Genomic DNA, 15,782 nt, shown 5'->3' with positions numbered 1-15,782 from the left:
GGAAACACAACAGACTACAGCAGGACGAGATCCTGACCAGCCTGGCTAACACGGTGAAACCCCATCTCTGCTAAAGCTACAAAACATGAGCCTGGGGTGGGTGCAAGCGTCTGCAATCCCCGCTGCTCGGAAGGCCGAGGCAGGAGAATGGTGTGAACCTGGGAGACGGAGCTTGCAATGAGCCGAGATCATGCCACTGCACTCTGGCCTGGGTGGTAGAGCGAGACTCCGTCTGGAAGAAAAGGAAAGGAAGGAAGGAAGGAAGGAAGGAAGGAAGGAAGGAAGGAAGGAAGGAAGGAAGGAAGGAAGGAAGGAAGGAAGGAAGGAGGGGAGAAAGAAGAAAGAAAGAAAAAGAAAGAAAGAAGGAAAGAGAGAGGGAGGGAAGGAAGGAAGAAAGGAGGGAGAAGAAAGAAAGAGAGAAAAGAAGGAAGGAAAGAAAGAAATAGAGAGAAAGAAGAAAGAAAGAAAAAGAAAGAAAAGGAAAAAAGAAAGAAGGAAAGAAAGAAAGAGAGGAAGAAAGGAAAGAAAGAAAGAAAAGAGAGAAGGAAATAAAGGAAGGTAGAAAAGAAAGAAAGACAAGAAAGAAAGCAAAAAAGCCCACAGCACCCAGTATTCCCAGGCAGTCTCCCATCCAAGTACTAACCAGGCCCGAACCTGCATATCTTCCGAGACCAGATGAGATCTTGCTGGTTCAGGGTGGTATGGCCTTAGACACTGGCAAAGGCACCTGGCTGCCACAAGAGCCCTGCCCAGCCATGCCCGCCGGCATCCAGGCAGCACAGCCAGCCCAGGGCCTCCGGGCATGTATCGGGACCCCAGAGCCACTCCACAGCCTTCCCCTGGATCCCGAGCTGCCGAGCTTCCACCACGTCCGGCCCACTCTGAACAAGGAGTGCTCTGAGGCATCAGGGCCCAGGGCCAATGATCCTGGGATCCCGTCCGGTCCTCTGCCCTGTTGCAGATGTATTCTTTTGGATCCTTGGCAGCTCAGGAGCTCCTGCAAGGCCCCCTCTTGTCCCACCCAACCAGACCTATCAGGGCTGGCCAAGGGTGAACAGGGGGCCCAGCGGTGTGTGGCCTTTTTCTCACAACACCCGTGCCTGTGCCTCTGGCTCTGGCCCCCTGCCCTCCCAGGCTGGAGTCGGGCTCCTGGTGGGGCGGCGAATAGCTGGAAGTGGTGGAATGCTGCTGCCCAGTGGTGCTTTGCTGGCACACCCCCAGAAGGTGTTCCATGGGTGCATTCCATGGATAAAGGGAGAGCAGAGTCAGAGGAATTTGGGAAGCATGGTGATAGTACGAGGAAGGGAGTGAGGGGGAAAGCCAAAATAGCCTGCAGCAGGCCGTGACTGGTGGATCACGCCTGTAATCCCAGCGCTTTGGGAGGCCAAGGCGTGTGGATCACGAGGTCAGGAGATCCAGACAAGCCTGACTTACACAGTGAAACCCCGTCTCTACTAAAGGTACAAAACATGAGCCGGGCATGGTGGCAGGTGCCTGTAGTCCCAGCTGCTCGAGAGACTGAGGTAGGAGAATGGCTTGAACCCAGCAGGTGGAGCTTGCAGCGAGCTGAGATCGTGCCACTGCTCTCCAGCCTGGGTGACAGAGTGGGAGTCCATTTGGAAGAGAAAAGAAAGAAGAAAGAAAGAAAGAAAGAAAGAAAGAAAGAAAGAAAGAAAGAAAGAAAGAAAGAAAGAAAGAAAGAAAGAAAGAAAGAAAGAAAGAAAGAAAGAAAGAGAGAGAGAGAAAGAGAGAGAGAGAGAAAGAAAGGAAGGAAGGAAGGAATTATAGAAGGAAGGAAGGACGAAATAAAGAAAGAGAGAAAGAAAGCAAAGAAAGAAAGAAGGATAGAAAGAAAGAAAGAAGAGAAGAAACAAGAAAGAAACAAAGAAAGAAAGAAAGAAAAGAAAGAAAGGAAAGGAGAAAGAAAGAAAGAAAAGAAAGAAAGGAAAGGAGAAAGAAAGAAAGAAAAGAAAGAAGGAAAGAAAGAAGAAAGAAAGATAAAAGAGAGAAAGAAAAGAAAGAAAGATAGAAAGAAGAGAGAGAGAAACAGAAGGGAAGAAAGGAAGTTAGAAAAGAAAGACATTAAAGAGAAAAAAAACCTATAGTGCCCGGTTTTTCCAGGCGGTCTCCCATCCAAGTACTAAATGGGCCTAACCTTGCTAAGCTTCCGAGATCAGGTGCCTTCAGGGTGGTATGGCCGTACACACCCGCAGAGGCCCTTGGCTGCCCCAAGAACCCTTCCCAGTCATGTTGGCCGGCTTCCAGCCAGCACTGCCAGCCCGGGGACTCCGGGTTCAGATTGGAACCCCCAAGCTGCTCGCACGTGGAAATCCCCCGGCTCCTGAGCTGCTGAGCCTTCACCACGTCAGGCGGGGAGTGCTCAGAGGAGTCAGAGCCCAGGGCCGACGATCCTGAAACACCGTCCAGTACTCTGCCCTGTCACAGAGGTGTTCTTTTGGATCTCTTGCTACTCTGGAGCTCCTGAGAGGCCCCCTCATGCCCCACCCACCCAGAGCTGTCACGGCTGGCCAAGGGCGAACAGCTAGCACAGCCGAGTGTGGCTTTTTTCTTACAACGTCCCCATCACGGTCGCTTGTCATGACCAAGAGCTGGCAGTGGAGCAAGATGGCGTGGGGCGTTGGAAGTTGGGGGATGGCCCTGTTTGCCCCCGGGCTGGCACTAGAGCTGACAGCCTGATCAGTGGCAAGAGGGGCTGAGAGAAACCCAGTCACACCCCACCACCACCAGGAGCAAATCCACAGCCCCACACACAGACATGCCTGGGTGCACATGCGTTGGAACCCACGCACGGGCACGTGCACACACACAGACACACACACATAAATGCACTCACACAAAAGCAGCTTGAAGGAGAGCAAGGAAGAGATGGATGGAGAGATTGAAACCAATGGTGGGAGAGACACATCCATCGAGAGAAACAAGTGAATTGGAGAGGGAAAGAGACAGACTGAGATTCAGAGAAAGAGAGAGGGAGAGAGAAAGAGAGAGAGACAGGGAGACAGAAGGAAGGCAACAGAAATTGCGGGAGGTGCAGTGGAAACCCAGAAGGTCAAGGGGGAGGGAGATAGGGAGCAAGAGAGATAGAGCCATGGAGAGGGAGCATCCTGGTCCAGTAGTCAGGGACATTTTGAGCAGGTCGGGATAGGGTGGAGGGGGCATGGGCTGGGCCAGAATAGGGTGACCAGGCCGTTCATGTAAGAGGAGCAATGGAGTGCTGAGACTGGTTTTTTCTTGGGCTAATTGCTTGATTTGGAGGTGGGTTTCATAGGCTCCTTCTTTTGTTGGCACCTCCCTGTGCTCCTGGTGCGGTATGTTGGGTCCTAGATTTGCAGATTGCACCCATCCATTTGGTGGGAGCCATGGCACCGGGTGTGCCCACGGTGCCCAAGGCCTGGGTCTCTGGCATGTCCTCAGGACTGGAGTTTACACAAAGTTGGTGGCAATGGAATCCGGGTGTACGGGGACTGTTTTCCCAATGGCTGGCAAAGCAATGTCCTTCCCCCTGATAAAGTGGTCCCTGAATTCTGGAGCGGAGGTCTTGCCTGGCATGTGTGGAACCCGCTGCCCCTGCCCACCCATTCCCCCAGTTTGGAAGGTTGCGGCGGCACCTGATGAGTGCATTGAATCCCCTGGGTGTTCTGAGAGTGCGAAGGCAGCACGAATGGCAGGGAACTTGTGCCTGCACCTTTATGGAGTGGCCTCCTGACCTACCGGGATGGACCCGGGATCCTGGCATGGTGGTGATGAGGTGGAAGTTGTGGGAGGTTTCTGCCCAGTTGTGTTTTGGTGGCGGACCCCCAAGAGGATGTCTGCAGCTGTGGTGCTGTTGTAGGTGGGCAATAAAGTGGGAACAGAGTACTGGGAAGTTTGGAAGCATAGCAAGAGTAGTGGAAAGGGAGGGATGGTTGAAGCCACAAAAGACTACAGCAGGTCCGGCTCCATGGATCATGGGTGTAACCACAGCACGTTGGGATTCCGAGGAGGGTGCATCACAAGGTCAGGAGATCCAGACCAGCCTGGCTAACACCGAGAATCTCCGTCTCTACTTAAACTACAAAACATGAGCCCAGCGTGGGGGTGGGCGAATGTAGTCCCTGCTGCTTGGGAGGCTGAGAGAGGAGAATCATGTGAACCTTGGAGATGGAGCTTGAAGTGAGCTGAGATTGCGCCACTGCTCTCCATCCTGGGTGATAGAGCGAGACTCTGTCTGGCAGAGAGAGAAAGAAAGAAAAAAAGAGAGAGAAAGAAGGAAGGAAAGAAGGAAGGAAGGAAGGAAGGAAGGAAGGAAGGAAGGAAGGAAGGAAGGAAGGAAGGAAGGAAGGAGGAAGGAAGGAAGGAAGAAGGAAGGGAGGAAGGAAGGAAGGAGAAGGAAGGAAGGAAGAAAGAAAGAAAGAGAGAGAGAGCGAAAGAGAGAGAGAAAGAAAGTAGAAAGAAAGAGAGAAAGAAAAGAAAGAAAGAAAGAAAAAAGAGAGAAAGAAAGAAAGAAAAAAGAAATTAACAAAGAAAGAAAGAAAGAGAAAGAAAGGAAGAAAGAAAGAAAGAAGAAAAAGAGTAAAGGAAGGAAAGAAAGAAGAAAGAAAAAAAGAAGGAAGGAAAGAGAGAAAGAAAAGAAAGAGAGAAAAGAAAGAAGAAATAAGGAAAGAGAGAAAGAAAAGAAAGAAGGAAAGAAAGAATAAAGAAAGAGAGAAAGAAAAAAGAAAAGAAAGAAATGGAAAGAATGAAAGAAAGACAGAAAGAGAAAAAAAGAAAGAAAAAAGTAAAAAGGAAAGATAGAAGAAAGAAAGAGAGAAAAAAAGAAAGAAGGAAAGAAAGAAAGGAAAAAAGAAAGAAGAGAGAGAGAAGGGAAGAAAGGAAGGTAGAAAAGAAAGAAAGACAAGGAAGAAAGCCAAAAACCTACAGCACCCAGTATTCCCAGTCAGTCTCCCACGCAAGTACTAACCAGGTCGGACCGTGTTTTGTTTCCAAGAACAGATGAGATAGGGCGCGTTCAGGGTTATATGGACGTAGACACCAGCAGAGGCACCTGGCTGTCCAAAGAGCCCAACCCAGCCATGCCCGACGGCTTCCCACTGGCAACGCCATCCCAGGCCCAGTGGGCTCTTATCGGGACTCGCGAGGCCCTCGCCCACAGCCTTCCACCAGTTCCTGAGCTCCGGAGTTTCCACCACCTCGGGCCCTCTCATACCAGGGAATACTCTGAGGCATCAGGGCCCAGGGCCCACAATCCTGGGACACAGTCCGGTCCTCCACCCTGTTGCAGAGGTATATTTTTGGATCCCTGGTGGCTCAGGAGCTCCTGCAAGGCCCCCTCTTGCCCCACCCAGCCAGAGCCTTCAGGGCTGGCCAAGGGCGAACTGGTGGCCCACCGGCGCATGGCCTTTTTCTCACAATGCCAACCCCAGCGCCTGCACCTTTGGGGTCTGGCCCGCTGCCCTCCCAGGCTGGAGCCGGGCTCCTGGCAGGTCGACGGATAGGCATAAGAGGAGGAATGCTGCCGCCCAGTGGTGCGTCAGTGGCGCAACCCAGAAGGAAGTCCCCAGATGCAGCAGGGATGTAGGGGCACAATAAAGGGGGAGCAGAGTCAGGGGTGATTGGGAAGAATGGTGATAGTAGGGGGAAGGGAGTGAGGGGGGGAAGCCACAAAAGCCTACTACAGGCCGGGCGGGGTGGATCATGAATGTAATCCCAGCACTTTGGGAGGCCAAGGCATGTGGATCACGAGGTCAGAAGATCCAGACCAACCTGGCTTACACGGTGAAACCTCGTCTCTACTAAAACAACAAAACAGGAGCAGGGAGTGGTGACGGGTGCCTGTAGTCCCAGCTGCTCGGGAGGCTAAGGCAGGAGAATGGCATGAACCCAGGAGACGGAGCTTGCAGTGAGCTGAGATCACGCCAGTGCCCTCCAGCCTGGGTGACAGAGTGGGATTCTGATTGGAAGAAAAAGAAGGAAGGAAGGAAGGAAGGAAGGAAGGAAGGAAGGAAGGAAGGAAGGAAGGAAGGAAGGAAGGGAGGGAGGGAGGGAGGGAGGGAGGGAGGGAGGGAGGGAGGGAGGGAGGGAAGGAAGGAAGGAAGGAAGGAAGGAAGGAAGGAAGGAGAAAGAAGAAAGAAAGAAAGAAAGAGAGAGAGAAAGAAGGAAAGAATGGAAGGAAGGAAAGACAAATGAAAGAGAGAGAAAGAAAGAAAAGAAAGAAAAAAGGAAAGAAAGAAGACAGAGAAACAAAAAAGAAAGAAGGAAGGTTAGAAAGAAAGAAGGAAGGAAGGAAGGAAAGAAAGAAGAAAGAAAGAAACAAAGAAACAAAGAAAATGAAAGAAACAAAGAAATACAGAAAGGAAGGGAGAGAGAAAGAAAGAAAGGAAGAAGAAAGAAAGAAAAAAGAGAGAAAGAAAGAAAGAAGAAAAAGAAAGAAAGAAGAGAAAGAGAGACAGAACAGAAGAAAGGAAGGTAGAAAAGAAAGAAAGACATGAAAGAAAGAGAAAAAGCCTACAGCGCCCAGTATTTCCAGGTGGTCTCCCATCCAAGTACTAAACAGGTCTGACCCTGCTAAGCTTCCGATATCAGAAGAGATCAGGCGTGTTCAGCGTGTTATGGCCATAGATGCCGGCAGAGGCGCCTGGTTGCCCCAAGAGCCCTGACAAGCCATGCCGGCTGGCTTCCAGCTGGCATTGCCAGTCCGGTGCCACAGGGCTCGTATCAGGACCCCCGAGCCGCTCGCCTGCGGTCTTCCCCCGGCTGCTGACCTCCCAATCTTCCACCACGTCTGGCCGGCTCAGAACAGGGAGTGCTCCAAGGCATCAGGGCAAAGGGCCCACGATCCTGGGACCCCATCCGGTCCTCCACCCTGTCGTGTAGGAATTCCTTTGGATCCCTGGCCGCTCAGGAGCTCCTGTGAGGCCCCCTCTTGCCCCACCCAGCCAGAGCCGTCACGGCTGGCCAAGGGCGAACAGCCAGATGAACTGGGCGTGGCCTTTTTCTCACAACGCCCCCACAATGGTCGCTTGTTTCAAACAAGACCCACCCAGTGGGCAATAGGGCCTGGGAGGTTGGGGTTGGGGGATGGCCCTGCTCTGTCCCAGGCTGGCACTAGAGCTGGGAGCCAGATCTCCGGTGAGAGATGCTGAGAGAAACCAAGACACACCCCAAAACCACCAGAAGCAAATCCACAGCCTAACACAGACACATCCAGGCCCTCGTGTGTGGAAAACAACACATGCGCGTGCACACACACACACATACATACACACACACACGTGCACGCACACACAAACTGCTTGAAGGAGAGTAGGGAAGAGATGGATGGAGAGATTGAAATCGAGGAAGGGAGAGAGACAGCAATCGAGAGAGACAGGGTAGGTGGAGAGGGAAAGAGACAGACAGAGAGGCAGAGAAAGAGAGAGGGACAGAGAAAGAGAGAGGGACAGAAGGAAGACGATAGAAGTAGCGCAAGGTGCAGAGGGAAACCCAGAAGAGAGAGGGGGAGGGAGATAGAGATTCAGAGCAATAGAAAATTGGAGAGGGAGCGCAATGCTCTGATAGGCACGGCCCTTTGAGCAGGCCTGGATAGGGTACAGGGGGCTTGGGCTGGCCCAGAACAGGGTGGTCAGGCCGTCCATGCGAGGGCAGCAATGGAGCGCTGAGATGGGTCTTGTCTTGGATTAATTGCTTGCTTTGCAGGTGGGATTCATGGGCTCCTTCCTTTGTTGGCACCTTCCTGTGCTCTTGGTGTAGTGCGGTGGGCCCCTTGATTTGTAGAGTGTGCCCGGCAGTTGGCGGGGGCCGTGGCACCAGGCGTGCCCATGGGGCTCGAGGCCTGGGTCTCTGGTGTGTTCCACAGGACTAGAGTTTACACGAAGTTGGTGGCAATGGTAATCCGGGTGCACAGGGACCATTTTCCTGGTGGGTGGTGAAGCAATTTCCTTCCCCCGAATTAAGCAGCCTCTGTGTTGTCGAGTGGAAGTCTTGGCTGGCATTTGTGGCACCGGATGACCCTGCCCGCCCCCTCAACCAGTTCGGAAGGTTGTGGCAGCATCCGAAGAGTGGATTGAATCGCCTGCACCTTCCTGGAGGGGTAGGAACGGCGAACGGCAGGGAATCCACGTCTGCACCTTTGAGATCTGGCCCCTTGCCCTCCCGGGCTGGAGCCAGGCTCCTGGTGGTGTGGTGGCATGGCAGAAGTGGTGGGATGCTGCTACCCGGTGGTGCTTTTGTGGTGGACACCCAGGAGGAGGTCCCCAGCTGTGACGGTGGTGTAGGTGGGCAATAAAGGGGGTGAAGAGTCAGAGGAGGCTGGGAAACATTTCAACAGTAGGGTGAAAGGTGGGAGAGGGGAAGCCACAAAAGCCTACAGCAGACCGGGCATGGTGGAACACGACTGTAATCCCAGCATTTTCGGGGGTCAAGGAGGGTGAATCACAAGGTCAGGAGATCCAGACTAGTCTGGCTAACATGGTGTAACCCTGTCTCTACTAAAACTACAAACATGAGATGGGCGTGGTGGCAGGCACCTGTAGTCCCAGCTGCTTGGGAGACTGAGGCAGGAGAATGGCGTTTACCTGGGAGAGGAAGCTTGAAGTGAGCCGTGATCGTGCCACTGCACTCCACCCTGGGTGACGGAGTGAGACCCCGTCTGGAAGAAAAGGAAGGAAAGAAGGAAGGAAGGAAGGAAGGAAGGAAGGAAGGAAGGAAGGAAGGAAGGAAGGAAGGAAGGAAGGAAGGAAGAAAGAAAGAAAGAAAGAAAGAAAGAAAGAAAGAAAGAAAGAAAGAAAGAAAGAGAGAAAGAAAAGAAAGAAAGAAAGAAGGAAAGAAAGAAGAATGAAAGAAAAAAGAGAGAAAAAGAGAAAGAAAGAAAGAAAGAAGGAAAGAAGAAAGAAAGAAAGAGAGAAGAGAAGAAAGAAAGAAAGAAAAGAAAGAATGAAAGAAAGAAGAAAGAAAGAAAACAAGAAAGGAGGGAAGAAAGGAAGGAAGGAGGGATGAAAGAGAGAGAAAGAAAGAAAAGAAAGAAAGAAGAAAAAAGAAGAAAGAGATAGAGAAAGAAAGAAGGGAAGACAGAAGAAAGAAAGAAAGGGAGAAAGAAAGAAGGAAAAGAAAGAAAGATGGAAAGAAAGAAGAGAGAAAGAAAATTAAGAGAGAAAGAAAGAAAAGAAAGAAAGCATTAAAGAAAGAATGAAGAAAAAAGAGAAAGAAAAGAAATAAAGAAAGAAGAAAAGAAAGAAAGAAGGAAAGTAAGAAGAGAAAGAGAGAAGAGAAGAATGGAAAGTAGAAAAGAAAGAAAGACATGAAAGAAAGTGAAAAAGCCAACAGTGCCTGGTATTCCCAGGCGGTTTCCCATCCAAATACTAAATGGCCCCACCCAGCTAAGCTTCCGAGATCAGACCAGATTGGGCGCATTCAGGGTGGTATGGCCGTAGCTGCCTGCAGAGGCACCTGGCTGCCCGAAAAGCCCACCCAACCATTCCCACCAGCTTCCAGTGGGCACCGCCAGAACAGGGACACTGGGCTCATATCGGGAACCCTGAGCCGCTCACCCGAATACTTCCCCCAGCTCCAGAGCTCCAGACCTTCTACCACGTCAGGACCGCTCAGGACAGGGAGTGCTCCCAGGCGTCAGGGCCCAGGGCCCATGTTCTTGGGACCCAGTCCGGTCCTCCGTACTGTCACTTAGGTATTCTTTTGGATCCATGGTTGCTCAGGAGCTCCTGCGTGGTCCCTTCTTGCCCCACCCAGCCAGAGCCATCAGGTCCTGTGTCGTGTGGCCTTTTTCTCATAACGATGCCACCATGGTCGCTCTTCCCCAAGAAGACCTGGCCGGTGGGCAAGAGGGTTTGGTGGGTTAGGGGTTGGGGTATGGCCCCGCTTGGCCCCGGGCTGGCACTACAGCTGGAAAGCTGATCCCCAGCGAGAGGGGCTGAGAGAAACCTAGACACACCCCATCACCACCAGGAGCAAATCCACAGCCCCACACACAGACACACCCAGGCCCTCGTGCAGGAACCCACACACGTGCATGTGCACACACACAGACACATACACACTCCCACACACTCACAAACACACACACATGCACACACACACAAACGTCTTGAGGGAGAGCAAGGAACAGATGAATTGGAGATTGAAACTGAGGGAGGGAGAGAGACAGTGATCGAGAGAGACAGGGGAGGGAGAGAGGGAAAGAGACAGAGAGGCAGAGAAAGAGAGTGGGACAGGGAAAGAGAGAGACAGAGGGAAAGTGATAAGCAGCGTGAGGTTCAGGGGCAAACACAGAAGAGAGACGAAGAGGAAGCTAGAAAGCGAGATCGATAGAGCCTTAGAGAGGGAGCACCATGTTCTGTTAGCCAGGGCCCTTTTGAGCAGGCCGGGATAGGGTGGAGGGTGCTTGTTCTGGGCCAGAACAGTGTGGCCAGGCTGTCTATGCGAGAGGCGTAATAGAGTGCTGAGACAGGTTTTTTCTTGGATTAATTGCTTTCTTTCTTTCTTTTTTTTTTTTGTTTCTTTTTTTTATTTATTTATTTTTTATTATTATTATACTTTAAGTTCTAGGGTACATGTGCATAACGTGCAGGTTTGTTACATATGTATATTTGTGCCATGTTGGTTTGCTGCACCCATCAACTCGTCAGCAACAATCAACTCGTCATTTACATCAGGTATAACTCCCAATGCAATCCCTCCCCCCTCCCCCCTCCCATGATAGGCCCCGGTGTGTGATGTCCCCCTTCCCAAGTCCAAGTGATCTCATTGTTCAGTTCCCACCTATGAGTGAGAACATGCGGTGTTTGGTTTTCTGTTCTTGTGATAGTTTGCTAAGAATGATGGTTTCCAGCTGCATCCATGTCCCTACAAAGGACACAAACTCATCCTTTTTTATGGCTGCTTTCTTTGGAGGTGGGTTTCGTGGGTTCCTTCCGTTGTTGGCACCTCCTAGTGCTCTTGGCACAATGTGACGGGCCCCTTGATTTCCAGAGTACCCCTGCCCGATTGGCAGGAGCTGTGGCATAGGGCATGCCAATGGGGCCCAAGGCCTGGGTCTCTGGCGAGTCCTCGGGATTTTAGTTTTAACGAGGTTGGTGGCAATGGGAATTCGGTGCACAGGGACTGTTCTCCTGGTGACTGACGTAGCATTGTCCTTCCCCCAGATAAAGCAGGCCTTGCATTCTGGAACAGAGGTCTTGGCTGGCATGTGTGGCACCCTCTGCCCCTGCCGGCCCCTTTAACTGGTTAGGATGGTTGCAGCAGGTCCGATGAGTGGATTGAATCACCTGCGCATTCTGGGAGTGGGAAGGCACTATGAACAGCAGAGAACCCATGCCTTTGCCTTTGGGATCCAGCTCACTGCCCTCCCAGGCTGGAGCCGGGCTCCTGACAGAGCGGCAGCGAGACAGAAGAGGTGGGCTCCTGTAGCTTGGTGGTGCTTTGGTGACGGACCCCCAGGAGGAGGTACCAGGCTGTGGCGGGTGTGTAGGCGGGCGATAAAGGGAAAGCAGAGTCAGGGGAAGTTGGGAAGCATGTCAACAGTAGGGGGAAGGGAAGGAGAAGGGAAGCCACAAAACCCTACAGCAGACCAGGCACGATGGATCACACCTGTAATCCCAGCACTTTGGGATGACGAGGTAGGTGGATCACGAGGTCAGGAGATCCAGACCAGCATGGCTAACATGGTGAAACCCCGTCTCTACTAAAACTACAATACATGACCTAGGCGTGGTGGTGAACGCCTGTAGTCCCAGCTACTCAGGAAACGGAGGCAGGAGAATGGTGAGGACCCAGGAGTCAGAGCTTGCAGTGACCGAGATCATGCCACTGCACTCCAACCTGGGTGACAGAGCGAGACACTGTCTGGAAGAAAAAGAAAGGAAGAAAGAAAGAAAAAAAGAAAGAAAGAAGGAAAGAAGAAAGGAAGGAAGGAAGGAAGGAAGGAAGGAAGGAAGGAAGGAAGGAAGGAAGGAAGGAAGGAAGGAAGGAAGGAAGGAAGGAAGAAAGAAAGGAAGGAAGGAAGGAAAAAAGAAAGAAAGAGAGAAAGAAAGAAAGAAAGAAAGAAAGAAAGAAAGAAAGAAAGAAAGAAAGAAAGAAAGAAAGAAAGAGAGAAAGAAAGAGAAAGAAAGAAAGGAATGAGGAAAGAAAGAAAGAAGAAAGAAAGAAACAAAGAAAGGAAGAAAAAGAGAGAAAGAAGAAAGAAAGAAGAAAGGAAAGAAAGATAGAGAAAGAAAGAAAAGAAAGAAAGCAGGAAAGAAAGAGGAAAGAAAGAAGGAAAGAAAGATAGAGAGAAGGAAAGAAAAGAAAGAAAAAACAAGGAGAGAGAGAGAGAAGGAAAGAAAGGAAGATAGAAAGGTAAGAAAGACAAGAAAGAAAGCAAAAACCCTGCAGCACTCGGTATTCCCACACGGTCTCCCAACCAAGTACTAACCAGGCGTGACCCTGCTTAGCTTGTGAGATCAGATGAGATTGGGCGTGTTCAGGGTGGTATGGCAATAGACGTGGGCAGAGGCACCTGGGTGCCCCAGGAGCCTGGCACAGCCATGCCCGCCTGCTTAAAGCCAGGCTCGGATCGGGACCCCCGGGCCCATCGCTCTTAGCCTTAAACCACTCCCGAGCTGCCGAGCTTCCACCACGTCTGGCCCACTCAGAATAATGAGTGCTCCGAGGCATCAGGGGCCAGGGCCCACAATCCTGGAACACTGTCTGTTCCTCCACCATGTCGCAGAGGTATTCTTTTGGATCACTGGCAGCTCAGGAGCTCCTGCGAGGCCCCTTCTTGCTCCACCCACCCAGAGCCACCTGAGCTGGCCAAGGGCAAACATCTGGACAACACTTGCCTGGCCCTTCTCTCACAACGACCCGAACACAGTACCTTGGCCGGACCAAGACCCGGCCAGTGGGCAAGTGGGCGTGGGGGGTCGGGGGTTGGGAGATGTCCCTGCTTTGCCCAGAGCTGGCACTAGAGCCAGCAGCCTGATCCCCACTGAGAGGGGCTCAGAGAAACCCAGACACATCCCACCACCACCAGGAACAAATCCACAGCCCCACAGACAGACACACCCGGGTGTTCGTGCTCTGGAACCCACACACGCGCGTGCGCACACACAGAAACACACACACACATACACGCACATGCACGCCCACACAAACAGCTTGAAGGAGAGCAAGGAACAGATGGCTGGAGAGATTGAAACCGAGGGAGGGAGAGAGACAGCGATCAAGAGACACAGGGTAGGGGGAGAGGGAAAGAGACAGACAGAGAGGCAGAGAAAGAGAGAGAGACAGAGAGACAGAGGGAAGGCGACAGAAGCAGCGCGAGGTGCAGGGGCAAACCCAGAAGAGAGTGGGGCAGGGAACTAGAGAGCGAGAGTGATAGAGCCTTGGAGAGGGAGCGCCCCACTCCAGTAGGCAGGGCCATTTTGAGCAGGCTGGGATAGGGTGGAGAGGGCATGGGCTGTGCCAGAACAGGGTGACCAGACCGTCCATGCAAGAAGAGCAATGGAGCATGGGAGATGGGTTTTGTCTTGGATTAATTGCTTGCTTTGGAGCTGGGTTTCATAGGCTCCTTCCTTTTTTGGAACCTCCGTGTGCTCTTGGTGCAGTGCACTGATTCCCTTGATTTGCAGAGGGTGCCCACCTGATTGGCGTGAGCCGTGGCACCTGGCGTGCCCACGGGGCCCAAGGCCTGGGTCTCTGGCATGTCCTTGGGACTGGAGTTACATGAAGTTGGTGGCAATGTGAATCTGGGTGTACAGGGACTGTTTTCCTGGTGACTGGCATGGCAATGTCCTTTCCCCTGATAAAGCAGCCCCTGCAATGTGGAGCAGAGGTCGTGGTTGGTGTGTGTGGCACCCGATGCCCCTGCCTGTCCCTTCCCCCGGTTTCTAAGGTTCTGGAGGTGCCTGATGAGTGGATTGAATCGCCTGAGCGTTCCAGAAGGCGATAGGCATCGTGAATGGTAGTATACCCATGCCTGCACCTTTGGGGTCTGACCCTGCCTTCCAGGGCTGGAGACGAGCTCCCGGCTGGGTGGTGGCGAGGCTCAAGTGGTGGGATGCTGCTGCCCAGTGGTGCTTGGGTGGCGGACCTCCAGGAGGAGGTCCCCAGCTGTGGCGGTGTTGTAGGTGGGCGATAAAGGGAGAATAGAATCAGGGGAGGTTGGGAACTATGGCGACAGTAGGGGCAAGGGAGGGAGGGAGAAGCCACAAAAGCCTAGAGCAGGCCGGCCGAGGTGGATCACACCTATAATGCCAGGACTTCGGGAAGCTGAGGCAGCCCAGCCATGTCTGTCAGCTTCCAGCTGGCTCCAACAGCCTGGAATTGCTGGGCTTGGATCGGGACCTCCAAGCCACTCGCCCGTGGCCTTCCCTTGGCTCCTGAGCTGCCAAGCTTCCACCACGTTGGGCCCGCTCAGAACAGGGAGTGCTCCAAGGCATCAGGGCCAATGGCCCACCATCCTTGGACCCTGTCCAGGTCTCTGCCCTGTCACGGAGGTATTCTTTTGGATCCCTGGCTCCTCTGGAGCACCTGCGAGTCCCCTTCTTGCCCCACAGACCCAGAGCCATCAGGGCTAGCCAAGATCGAACAGCCAGCCCAGTCACACATGGTCTTTTTCTCACAATGTCCCCATCATGATCGCTTGTCCCGACCAAGAGCCGGCAGGGGGCAAGAAGGTGTGGAGTGTTGGGTGTTGGGGGATGGCCCTGCTTTGCCCTGGGCAGGCACTAGAACCAGCAGCCTGATCCCCAGCGAGAGGGGCTGAGAGAAACCCAGAAACACCCCACCACCACCAGGAGCAAATCCATAGCCCCACACACTGACACACCGGGGCGCTCTCGCATTGGAACCCACACACGGGCACGTGCAGACACACAGACACACACATACATATGCATGCACATGCAAACGGCTTGAAGGAGAGCAAGGAAGAGATGGAAGGAGAGATTGAATCCGAGGGATGGAGAGAGACAGCGGTCGAGAGAGACAGGGGAGGGGGAGAGGGAAAGAGACAGACAGAGAGGCAGAGAAAGAGAGAGGGACAGAGAAAGAGAGTGAGACAGAGAGACAGAGGGAAGGCAACAGAAGGAGAGTGAGGTGCAGGGGCAAACCCAATAGAGAGGGGGAGGGAGCTAGAGAGCCAGAGTGATAGAGACTTGGAGAGAGAGCGCCCTGTTCCAGTAGGCAGGGCCCTTTTGAGCAGGCTGGGATAGGGTGGAGGGGGCATGCACTGGGCCAGAACAGGGTGACCAGGCCATCCATGCAAGAGGAGCAATGGACCGCTGAGATGGGTTTTGTCATGGGTTAATTGCTTGCTTTGGAGGTGGGTTTTGTAGGCTCCTTCCTTTGTTGGCACCTCCCTGTGCTCCTCGTGCGGTGCATTGGGCTCCTGGATTTGCAGAGTGTCCCCATCCATTTGGCAGAGGCCATGGCAGCAGGCGTGCCTACGGGACACGAGGTCTGGGTCTCTGGCATGTCCTTGGGACTGGAGTTTACACAAAGTTGGTGGCAATGGGATCCAGGTGCACAAGGACTGTTTTCTTGGTGGCTGACAAAGCAATGTCCTTCCCCTGGATAAAGCGGCCCCTGCGTTCTGCAGTGGAAGTCTTCGCTGGCCTATGTGGCACCCGCTGCCCCTACTCGCCCATTCCCCCAGTTCGGAAGGTTGTGGCAGTGCCCAATGACTGCATTGAATTGCCTGGGCATTCCGGGAGCAGGAAGGTAGTGCAAATGGCAGGGAACCCATGCCTGCGCTTTCTGGTCCTGCCCCATTCCCTCCAGGGATGGAC

At 52.7% G+C, this 15,782-nt stretch overlaps 1 pseudogene; it reads right to left on the bottom strand.

Moving 5' to 3' along the window:
• Window positions 1–594: 594 nt before the first annotated feature.
• Window positions 595–713, bottom strand: LOC114674632 (5S ribosomal RNA; annotated as a pseudogene).
• Window positions 714–15,782: the final 15,069 nt, after the last annotated feature.

This window comes from Macaca mulatta, chromosome 1 (genome assembly GCF_049350105.2).
Source record: "Macaca mulatta isolate MMU2019108-1 chromosome 1, T2T-MMU8v2.0, whole genome shotgun sequence".
Lineage (NCBI taxonomy): Eukaryota > Metazoa > Chordata > Mammalia > Primates > Cercopithecidae > Macaca > Macaca mulatta.
The sequence above is the reverse complement of the archived record's forward strand: the minus strand, read 5'-3'. Positions and strand labels throughout refer to the sequence as shown.